At 46.3% G+C, this 12,240-nt stretch overlaps 1 pseudogene; it reads left to right on the top strand.

Moving 5' to 3' along the window:
- Nucleotides 1-11,390, top strand: part of LOC149441813 (uncharacterized) — a 32,966-nt pseudogene extending 21,576 nt beyond the window's left edge.
- Nucleotides 11,391-12,240: the final 850 nt, after the last annotated feature.

Raw genomic sequence — 12,240 nt, 5'->3', positions numbered from 1 at the left:
AGTCACGTCCGTCCTCTTCCTCCATAGTCACGTCCGTCCTCTTCCTCCATAGTCACGTCTGTCCTCTTCCTCCATAGTCACGTCCGTCCTCTTCCTCCATAGTCACGTCCGTCCTCTTCCTCCATAGTCACGTCCCTCCTCTTCCTCCATAGTCACGTCCCTCCTCTTCCTCCATAGTCACGTCCCTCCTCTTCCTCCATCATCATGTCCGTCCTCTTCCTCCATCATCATGTCCGTCCTCTTCCTCCATAGTCATGTCCGTCCTCTTCCTCCATAGTCACGTCTGTCCTCTTCCTCCATAGTCACGTCCGTCCTCTTCCTCCATAGTCACTGTGATGTCTTTTATCTCCAGCAGATGATGATACACACATATATAGTGTGGGAACCCAGATGAACCCCTTCAGGGGCAGAACATTCCCCCACTTCCGGGGCCGGAACATTCTCCTCATTGTGGAGATAAATTCTAGTAATATGGTCCTCTAAACAAACAGCACTGACAATAAATAGACAAGACAAGGACCATCCTGACCATACATGGCCTACAAAGGGCAATGATGACACTACACAGGCAGCCAATGGGCAATCATTACACTATGCAGCCAACACAATGATGGAGTGCCGGGGTCAGGAGTATGGAGCATAGAGCCCCTTACATTGCTGGGAAGGAGGAAGAAAACATTCCCCAGCCGGCCATGAAGAACATGTTCCATCATTGGTGTCAGAGGGAGAGAAATACTGAGGGGTCTGAGGGAAGTAGTGGAGCTGAGGGGTCTCTCAGGGATTACTGAGGATGAGAGACTTTGGGGCCCCTTAGGGGGCAGTGGAGTTCAAGGGTTTTGAGGGGGTAGAGTAGCTGAAGGGATCTGGGTCTTTGATAGGGTTGGCGGGGAGCAGGGCTCTGAGGAAAGAGAAGTTTTTCAGGCTCAGGGGGACACTGAGGCAGGGAGGGGGGCTCTTGGTCTCTAATTGTCCTCTTACCTGCACTTACTTTCCAGACCTTCTTACAGAACTCCTACCAGGAAAGGAAGACAACCTTCACCTTCTTACCATCTCACTGGTCAAATAATGTATTCCAAGATACCAAATGGAATGCAGAAGGACAATCCTTCACCCCTTGGTGGGCACCTGTTCTTTGAGGAGGTCTGTTGGTGCATTGTTTACTAAAAGGTAGTCAGGGGTCAGTGCTGAACATCTTCAGGAGACACTCCAATACCTTCCCATGACACAGGCTCTGGCAGTGCCCGGTGCTGGAATTCAGAGCCCCAGGAACCCACCGCCACTCTGTACAATGTCCTGGATATTACAGTATACTTGGGAACCAAACAGCTCCCCCCTGCTGTCCTCCTTCTACCCACACTAGGCTGTCATTGGAGGGAAGAGAATAGGCTCCTTCCTCACAGCTCTATACTCAACCAGCACCATCCTCCTGCTATCCCATCCAATCCCTTCTCTTACTGCAGAGAGTGACAGTGACATCACTCCTGTCAGTCAGCAGGCTGCCACAGATTGGAACCTTGCAGCCGGAGTTCTGCCAATTGTCCTGATTAGGCAGCAACTCTGGCCAAAAGTCATCAAGTTCCCCTTCCTGGACATCATGATGAGCCGACATTGACCTCACAGCACTGCCTCAGAGCAAACAAGTCATAGGAAGGATCAGATTTATCATTCCTTGTCTGCAGATCTAAAACTCTTCAAAAATAGTTCAGAGACCAAACAAACCCAACAGAGAAAAGGGGATTTCTGATCTGGCAGGACAAGAGGGTCCTGGGACCTCCAAAATGTAGCAAATGCTAAACAGTCCAGACTACTGTCTTCCCATGGGGGAAGTAGTTCTCCAATGTCCAGCAACCCTCCTATTCCCCCCTCACATCCACATCCTATTATTGTGTGACCAATACCATCCAAATCATTCTTACTTTCATTTCCCAAAGTTATCCGTCTACAAGGAGACCTGTATAGATCACATGATGGCACCAATGAGGATGGAGGAGGACCGGAGTCACATGACTGAGAAGATACTAAACCTCACCCTGGAGATCATCTACCTGCTGACCGGAGAGGTGAGGAGGATTCTGGGAGGTCACATGACATCACTCTTATCTGTATTAATAAAACACAGACCTGACCGGAGAGGTGAGGAGGATTCTGGGAGGTCACATGACATCACTCTTATCTCTATTAATAAAACACAGACCTGACCGGAGAGGTGAGGAGGATTCTGGGAGGTCACATGACATCATTCTCATCTCTATTAATAAAACACAGACCTGATCGGAGAGGTGAGGAGGATTCTGGGAGGTCACATGACATCACTCAACTTTTTTAATAAAACACAGACCTGACCGGAGAGGTGGGCAGGATTCTGGGAGGTCACATGACATCACTCGTATCCCTTATTGAAACACAGACCTGGCTGGAGAGGTGAGGAGGATTCTGGGAAGTCACATGACATCACTCGTATCCCTTAATGAAACACAGACCTGACTGTAGAGGTGAGGAGGATTCTGGGAGGTCACATGACATCACTCACATTTCTATTAATAAAACACAGACCTGACCGGAGAGGTGAGGAGGATTCTGGGAAGTCACATGACATCACTCTCATCTCTATTAATAAAACACAGACCTGACCGGAGAGATGAGGATTCTAGGAGGTCACATGACATCCCTTTGATCTGTATTAAAAAAAACACAGACATGTCCGGAGAGGTGAGGAGGATTCTGGGAGGTCACATGACATCACTCTTATCTCTATTAATAATACACAGTGTGACGATTGTGATATCAAATCTCTGCCCCTCTCACCAGACTCGTGACCAAAGGACTAGCCAATCTAAAACCGCGATGTCAGGTGCGTAACAGTGCCACGCCCAGCTGCACCCTGCACATTGATTTTCCAGCTAATTGGACCACAAATCTATGTACCGGCATCTTGAGCACGATAGTTACTGGGTCAGGTTAATTACGCAATTAACCCTTCACACTGCCACCACCTCCTTTTTGTACAGAGAAAGAGGAAACTCGGCAATATCAGCAATAACACTAGGGTGGTTGAAATAATCATCTGTATACCACTGTCACTGCAGACAGGTTATACAGAGGGTTAAACACATACAGTAGCGCTCTTCAGTGGCAGGAAGAAGTTGCATTAAAGAGCTTTAGAAACAGTTCAACACTTTCAGAAAGTAAGTTTTATTACTAAAAGGTCAAAAGGGTGCAATAAAAATATTTACAGAAAAAAGATGTAACCAATATATATATAAATATATAGAGAGCAATAACACAGCAAAGAGATAACAGAAGTTTATGTAGATAAGTACTAGCCAAAAAGCCTTGGGTTATGCAGTTTCAAGTCTCATGAGCCAATTTCTTGGCTCTACTGCTAGTCTCGATGTTAAAAGCAGGAGACTCTTCTCTTCTCTCATCCACACTCCAAGCATAACAGCCTTTTTCTAGCAAATCCCAGCAGGGTGTCTCTTTGGAGTAGTAACCAATGGTCTCCTTTTGGGGAGGGGTGTTGGGTGGAGACCTAAGTTACAAGCAGAATCTCTCCTAGCTTATATTTTGGCTCATAACTTTTCCTAGGTACATTTGCCGGCCTGGTCACTAGTATATTAATACTCAGCCACATCTGCAGAATGGTTAGAGATGAAACATGAAATATGCACTTAAATGGTTCAAGAGATATACTTTTCTGCTTTTCTCTGTAGGTCAGCTAAGTGGTGTCACATACCAGGAGAATGGCCTCAATCTGAGCCTTCCGCATATAGGCTCCATGTTTAGGTAGTTATGTCCTACGTGAAGATATCAACTTATAAGTAAAGTGAGTTTTTAAAAGTAAGTCTGTGTTTACGACCCCTTGGAAGGTCTTTTGAAGTTCAGTGACCCTTCTCATCACTCAGGCCACATGTCACCCCACAGCGAGGGAGGGGGATGAGAGATCTACAAGATGGAGGGGGTAGCCTGCTTTGGGAGTTAGAAATGGTATAACATAGAAAATTATTAACAAAACGGAGGGCCGCGTCAGTCTCTGTGTGCACGATTCCTACACACAGACCTGACCGGAGAGGTGAGGAGGATTCTGGGAGGTCACATGACATCACACAGACCTGACCGGAGAGGTGAGGAGGATTCTGGGAGGTCACATGACATCACACAGACCTGACCTGACCGGAGAGGTGAGGAGGATTCTGGGATTCTAACATGATATTCTTATTGGTTCCTCAATACAGAGATTTCCTCTTCTGAAGTCAGGTGATCATATGACCATCACAGTGCCTCCATGTGACTCCCTAAACCCTGAGAGACACAACATGCAGAAGATTCTAGAAGTCACCAAGAAGATGATGGAGCTGCTGACAGGAGAGGTGAGCGGTGCTGGGAATTCTGGGACATTCTCCAGTAACAGACAAGGGATGTGTCTGGATGGTGACTGTATCATTGTGTGTGTCAGGTTCCTATAAGGTGTCAGGGTGTCACTGTCTATTTCTCCATGGAGGAGTGGGAGTATTTAGAAGGACACAAGGATCTCTACAAGGACGTCATGATGGACAATCAGCCGCCCCTCACATCACCGGGTAAGAGGAGACTTTATTGTAAAGGAGAGAGCAGTACGGAGGATCCACCTAGATCCCCCATCATCTGATAAACACATAGAAACAATGGATTCAGTCAGTGTGTGTGTTTCCTACAGATGGATCCAGTCATGGGAACCCACCAGAGAGATGTCCCCGTCCTCTGTATTCCCGGGATTCCACACAGGAAGGTCACACCATCCCTCACCATCATCAGGTAGATGAGGAACAATCACTGATAGTATCATTAGGATCTGTACATTATCTGCATTGTTACCATTGATGGCATTTTTATTATATATTCAGAGTGGAATCCTGAGAGAATTTGAGGTTGAAGAAGAAGAGGCGTATGTGAGGGATGATCAGCAGTCTATGGAGGAGGATGGAATAACGGGGACATTTATAGAGGAGGACACTCCTACAGAGATCAGCACAGGTGGGTCATGAACACTAAATCCATTCCTCCACCCATACTGCTCACTGATTGGTCCAGAGTAGGGCGGGGACTGGGTGATATCAGCCTGTAATCCCCTGGTCACTTTCCTGAGCTGTGTTCCCCGTCCTGTATTCCTGGATTTCTCTCGGATAATCTTCCTTCTCTGTGCTGCAGACACAATTTATGTATCTAGACTGGATTTATGGAGGTTCTGGGGTTCAGCTGGCAGCAAAATGTTCATTTTCATCATAGATGTTACTAGACCTAGGCACCTGGGGTGTGTGCTATTGATCTTCTGCTCCATGCCCGGATCTAGTAAGATCTCTGACAGGACAATTCTCCCAGGGTTCCTTGCTCTGTTATCTGCTGGCTGTGCCGGGTGGAGGGATATGTCTGTAGTGTCTCAGACCCAAGTCACTGAGTGCAGTCTCAGGAGATGGGAGGCAGCGGTGTGGGATCTCTGCAACTTGTCTACAGTAGACATTTAAAGTGGTTGTAATCCCTCCATATACTCAGTGCAGTGACTGGCCTCAGGTGATACACAGAGATAAAACAAATCCTACATATGTTGCACCTTTTTATCTGCAGCAATCTCTTCTCTACAACTGTTCAAAGCCCAGAATGTATACAGCTTGTCTGAGAAGTCAGAAAAAAAGAGACAGAGAGATAAAGTCACATTCTGCAGAGTTCAGTGAGGTGAGCTCTAAAGGTGATTGGAGGGAAGGTACACACAGCACACAGGAACAGAGCTGAGGCTGTCAATCACAGGCTGTGTGCTGGAGCTTCTCCCCTTTCACATTTTTTCTCTTGGTGTCAGGAAGACTTGTCAGAAGTGATTCATGCTGATCGCAGAGGAAGGAGACAGCAGAAAGAAATGACTCTTAGTGCTCTGGAGTGAGACAAGTACACACTGTAGAGGGATATGTTTGTTCATATTCCATGTCTGAGGGTTACAACCACTGTAAGTGATCTCTGATTACTAAACACCAATTTGATGTGATCCTTACACTATTTATTAGTGTGGCCCCCTTGTCCTGAATAGAGGTACTATGTGGGTTTAGTTTGTGGCTGGGCTGTACTTGGCTCAGGCTGATTGTATAGTTCTTCACTTGGTTTCTCCCTAAGTTTAGGTTGTCTTGTGATGTCTCACTGTGGCCAGTAGAAGTCACTGCTATCACTGGACATAGGATGAGGTGGCGGCTGCATTCCTTTTCTTTGGCTTTTTTCCCTGTTTTCTCCTGGTGATCTGGCCAGTAACACACCTTCTGTATTAGAGTGCCCCCGCTGTGGAGGCAGCAGCATGGTCAGTCTGGGGGGAGGGGAGTGTTAGATGTATTAGCAGATTTAAAACAGTAACTAATTGAAGCCAAACTCCAGCTCACACTTCATAATCAGTTTCATCAAACAGTTTTTTTCTTTTGGGATAAAAGTTTTACATGAATAAATGAAAGCTGATCATTGTAAGACCCCTGTCAGTGGTAAATGGTCTGCCTCATCCCTGGAACTGATACATTCTGCTGCAGAGTTTTTATAAAACAGATTTACTGGCTAGATCACCAGATGAATATAGAAGAAAACGAATACTGTTTAGTCCTAACTTTTGTATCCTGTATGATAAGTTGTACATTACATACAGCGAAGGAAATGTGTATTTGCTCCCCGGCTGATGGTGAATGTTCGCCCCGCACACAGAAATGATCGGTCTAACAATGGAATGTTCGCCCCTCACACAGAAATTATCGGTCTAACAATGGAATGTTCGCCCCTCACACAGAAATGATCGGTCTAACAATGGAATGTTTGCCCCTCACACAGAAATGATCGGTCTAACAATGGAATGTTCGGTGTAACACTGAGAGACAGAATACAACAACAAATTCAGCAGAAATGCGTCTAACAAATGATGACTGATCTGCATGTTCATGAGGGAAAGAAGGATTTGATCCCCTATCATTCAGCAGGATTTCTGGCTCCCAGGTGTCTTTCATACAGCTAATAAGCTGAGATTAGAAGCAGTCTCTTAAAGGGAGTGCTGCTAATCTCATTGTGTTACCTGTATAAAGACACCTGTCCACAGGAGCAATCAAACCATCAGATTCCAAACTCTCCACCATGGCAAAGACCAAAGAGCTGTCCAAGGATGTCAGGGACAAGATGGTAGACCTACACAAGGCTGGACTGGGCTACCAAACTATGGCCAAGCAGCTTGGTGAGAAGGTGACAACAGTTGGTGCAATCATTCACAAATGGAAGAAACACAAAACAAGTGTCAGTCTCCCTAGGTCTGGTGCACCATGCAAGATCTCACCTCGTGGAGTGTCAATGATCATGAGAACAGTGAGGAATCATCCCAGAACTACACGTGAGGATCTTGTCAATGATCTCCAGGCAGCTGGGACCACAGTCACCAAGAAAACAATTGGTAACACACTACGCCGACAAGGACTGAAATCCTGCAGTGCCCGCAAGGTCCCTCTGCTCAAGAAAGCCCATGTCCAGGCCCGTCTGAAGTCTGCCACTGAACATCTGAATGATGCAGAGGAGGACTGGTGGGAAGTGTTGTGGTCAGAGGAGACCAAAATCCAGCTCTTTGGCATCAACTCAACTCATTGTTTGGAGGAGGAGGAATGCTGCCTATGACCCCAAGAACACCATCCCAACTGTGAAACATGGTGGTGGAAACATTCTGCTTTGGGACAGGACAACTGCACCGCATCAAAGGGACGATGGATGGGGCAATGTACAGTCTAATCTTGGGTGAGAACCTTCTTCCCTCAGCCAGGGCATTGAAAATGGGTGGTGGATGGGTGTTCCAGCATGACAATGACCCAAAACACATGGCCAAGGCAACAAAGGAGGGGCTCAAGAAGAAGCACATTAAGGCCCTGGAGTGGCCTAGCCAGTCTCCAGACCTTCATCCGATTGAAAATCTGTGGAGGGAGCTGAAAGTTCGAGTTGTCAAACGTCATACACCAAACCTTAATGACTTGGAGAGGATCTGCCAAGAGGAGTGGGCCAAAATCCCTCCTGAGATGTGTGCGAACCTGGGGGCCAACTCCAGGAAACGTCTGACCTCTGTGATTGCCAACAAGGGATTTGCCACCAAGTACTAAGTCATGTTTTGTGAAGGGGATCCAATCCTTCTTTCCCTCATGAACATGCAGATCAGTCATCATTTGTTAGACGCATTTCTGCTGAATTTGTTGTATTCTGTCTCTCGGTGTTACACCGAACATTCAATTGTTAGACCGATCATTTCTGTGTGAGGGGCGACCATTCAACATCAGCAGGGGAGCAAATACACATTTCCTTCACTTTAGGCCTTAATTATTTTCCACCCATTTCCTCCCAGCTGGACATTTTATATCGGATGATGTGATTGGAGCACAGACTTTTACATGGTGATAATAATGTGATAACATCCTCCAACTTTGGACCCTTAAACAGAAAGTGATAATGAGGGAGGAGTCAATACCCCAATGATGGTGGTCTTCAGGATCAGTCCAGTCTTCATCTTGGTTGTTCTCCCCCCATCCTCACTCTCTGACCTCTGGTGGGGCTCAGCCCCGCTGTTCTTCATGACTAAATCATGGACTAAATAAGGAAGTGCAGTACTTCTTGTGTTGGGAAGATGGCGATGAGTGATAGAGGGGGTGGGGACCCTCATCCTATAATCCCCTCATCACTGTCCCTCCTATAAAAGACAGTTCTGGTTGTTTCCTCACTCTCTGACTAAGGTCCATGAATAAAGAAATGACCTGGTAGGAGATCAGAGGAGCCATTTCCTAGTTCCCTTGAGGGTGGAATTGTAAACTCCTCAGAGACCAAGCTGCCTGATGTGGGCGGAGTCCTGGTTTGGGGGAACCAATCAGCTCCTGTCTAGTAATCCTCTTTGTCTTTGTATTTTAGTCCATGGCCGGGAGATGAGGAAAACCTCCGAGGATTGTCTCACTTTGTCTCCAGACTGTGAAGTAGAAGATGAGGACATCACACAGTATAGTCCAGGAGAAAACCCGGCTCCCTCCAATGTCCATCCGGCACCACCCAGTGTAGATGGACCATCGGATTCCTCATATCCTGAGGAACCTCAGACTGTGCGGGACCAGGCCGGCCTTCCAATAGGGAAGAGCTTCTCCTGTACTGAGTGCGGGAAATGTTTCTGTTATAAATCCCATCTTAATGTGCATAAAAGAACTCACAGGGGGGAGAAGCCGTATTCCTGTCCTGAGTGCGGGAAATGTTTCCGTTTTAAATGTCGTCTTAATGAGCATAAAACATCTCACACAGGAGAGAAGCCACATTCCTGTCCTGAGTGCGGGAAATGTTTTTCACAGAAGTGCAATCTTTCCAGACATCAGAGATCTCACAAGGGGGAGAAGCCATTTTCTTGTCCTGAGTGTGGGAAAAGTTTTGTAGCAAAATCAGATCTTGTTAAGCATCAAAGATCTCACACAGGGAAAAGACCTTATATCTGTCCTAAGTGTAGAAAATGTTTCTCAGAGAAGTCTGATCTTTACAGACATCAGAGATCTCACACAGGGGAAAAGCCATATTCCTGTGCAGAGTGTGGGAAATGTTTTTCAGACAAGTCCAGTCTTTACAGACATCATAGATCTCACACGGGGGAGAAGCCATATGCCTGTCCTGAGTGCGGGAAATGTTTTTCAATGAGGTTCCATGTTTACAGTCATCAGAGAACTCACACAGGGGAGAAGCCACTTTCCTGTTCTGAGTGCGGGAAATGTTTTTCTGATAAGTCCAGTCTTCGTATTCATCAGAGATTGCACACGGGGGAGAAACCATTTTCCTGTCCTGAATGTGGGAAATGTTTTTCAGAGAAGTCTAATCTTCACGCACATCAAAGATCTCACACGGGGGAGAAGCCATATGCTTGTCCTGAGTGTGGGAAATGTTTTTCACAGAAATCCAATCTTTACACACATCAGAGATCTCACACGGGGGAGAAGCCGTATTCCTGTCCTGAGTGTGGGAAATGTTTTTCAGTGAAGTCCAATCTTTACAAACATCAGAGATGTCACACGGGGGAGAAGCCACTTTCCTGTCCTGAGTGAGGGAAATGTTCCTCACTGAAGTCCTGTCTTCCTGCACATCAGGGGTCCCACACAACCCTGGAGGTGTATTAGTGCCTTGAGTGCGGGAAATGTCTTCTAGATGAATGTTGCTGGACATCCCAGCTCTCATGTGGGGAAGAAGCACACCCTGATATACACCTCAGATATACTCCATGGCTGATCTTCATCATGGAAGAAACAGTTCATAAGGAGATCAGAGGTCCCCAAAGACATGGATGAAGTGTGGGACCGGGTTGGCTATTGATAGCAGCTCAGTGGTTAGCCCTTCTGCCTGGCAGTACTCGGGTCATTAGTTTGAATCCCAACCATGGCACCACCTGCCTGGAGTTTGCATGTTCTCCCTGTGCCTGCATGGGTCTCCTCCAGGTACTCTGGTTTCTTCCCACATGCCAAAGACATGCTGGTAGGTATATTGTCCCCTAGTATGTGTATGTATGAATGTGAGTTAGGGACCTTAGATTGTACGCTCCTCGGGGGCGGGGACTGATGGGAATGAACAATTTATGTATAAATGGACAGTGCTATAGAAGTACCTGTAATAAATATGGAGTCATCGCCTCTCATTGGCTGAGTATATTTATGGTGGAAGCTTTCACAAACACTTAGAGGTTTAGTAAAAAAAAAAAAAGTTAGAAGGAATGTGAGTGACATTCGCCCGGCCATGACGAATATTAGGCATACTTTATTTCACACTCTGATTCCTTTGGCTCCATCTAGTGGCCATAATGTGGTATTGTGCCATTAGTGATTGCTGTATTTCAGGAAAAATCCACTATTATGTCCAATCGATGGAGGGCAATGTTATTACCAGGCTGCAGCTAGGGGGAGCTCTAATGTCACCCCAGCAGAGTGATCCCATCTAGCCCACATTAACCCTCTCACTGCCAGAGCTGTTTCTGCATGATTTTGCACACATGAGAAAATGCAGATTTTGGTCCTGAAGATGAGATAAACCCCCAAACATCTATTCTGTGACATCAGAGGCCCTGGAGAATAAAATGGTGGTGATTGTTAAGGTGTTCCCCGTACACAGATTCCCCTTCATATCCGCCTTTATTTCCTCCTTTCCCCCATTTTCTATGTTGGGATCTTTTCTACAATACTTTGTTATAATAATGGAACACGTTGCGTATTGTATTGTACACCAATAATAATGACTCCGCCCCCACATTCCAGACAAGGGATCTTCCTGACCAATCAGATTTCTGCCTTTACTATTTCCTGATTATTTTTGTAATCTTGTTGAAAGTGAAATTACAATAAAAAATGTATTGAATGAAAACAAAATCCTGTGTGTGTGCAATGATGACAAAGCTGTGTATCCAGAAACGGCTGGTCGGTGACACTTCCATATACAGCCCAATGAAGTGACAAGGAAGCCCTAGAACCCTTTGGAGGAACCCTGGCTGAGAAAGGCTGGACTAGGCAGTCACATATCTCTGCCCCCCTTGCAGGGTTCCCAACCCTCCGGGACTTTTATTACTGACACAACATGAACATTTACTGACGGAGGACATGTTTTTCCTGACATCCTGAAAAATGAAAGACGCCTGTTAGGATTATTATTATTATACAGTATTTATATAGCAGCAAAGGGTTTGCTCAGCGCTGTACAGTAGCGGGGGGGACAGAACATGAGACAAGACAGTGACAATACACTACACGAGGGGTGCGAGGGCCCTGCTCTTTCGAGCTTACAATCTAGGAGGGAGGAGAAGGTGGTACAGGAGGAGATGGCTGTGGGGGATGGAGTGGTGGGAGGAGTGGAGGAGGTTAGTTCTTAGGTGAGGTCGGGTGTTAGGTGAGGGTGGGGTAGGCTTCCCTGAAGAGGAGGGTAGGCCACAGTCTCATGGATTGGGGTGGAGAGTTCCAGAGGATGGGGGAAGGCCTGGAGAAGTCCTCAAAAAACAAAATCTCAACATAGTATATTACCTTTTAAATCCCAGAACTAAAGTGCCACACGTGTATCATGCAAAAAAAACACTCCAGTGTCACAGCACTCATGTGAAAAAAAAAAAATATTAATAAATATCACTGCAAACAAAGTCCTTGTTGACAAAGTCCGGAAGAGACGAAACGCGTCCAGGGCACGTGACGTTCCCGGAAGTGCTGCGGCAGCCATTTTGGATTCTGGAAT

Source organism: Staurois parvus, unplaced genomic scaffold, assembly GCF_062004578.1.
Source record: "Staurois parvus isolate SC_StPar_1 unplaced genomic scaffold, SC_StPar_1.0 ptg000942l, whole genome shotgun sequence".
Lineage (NCBI taxonomy): Eukaryota > Metazoa > Chordata > Amphibia > Anura > Ranidae > Staurois > Staurois parvus.
The sequence above is the reverse complement of the archived record's forward strand: the minus strand, read 5'-3'. Positions and strand labels throughout refer to the sequence as shown.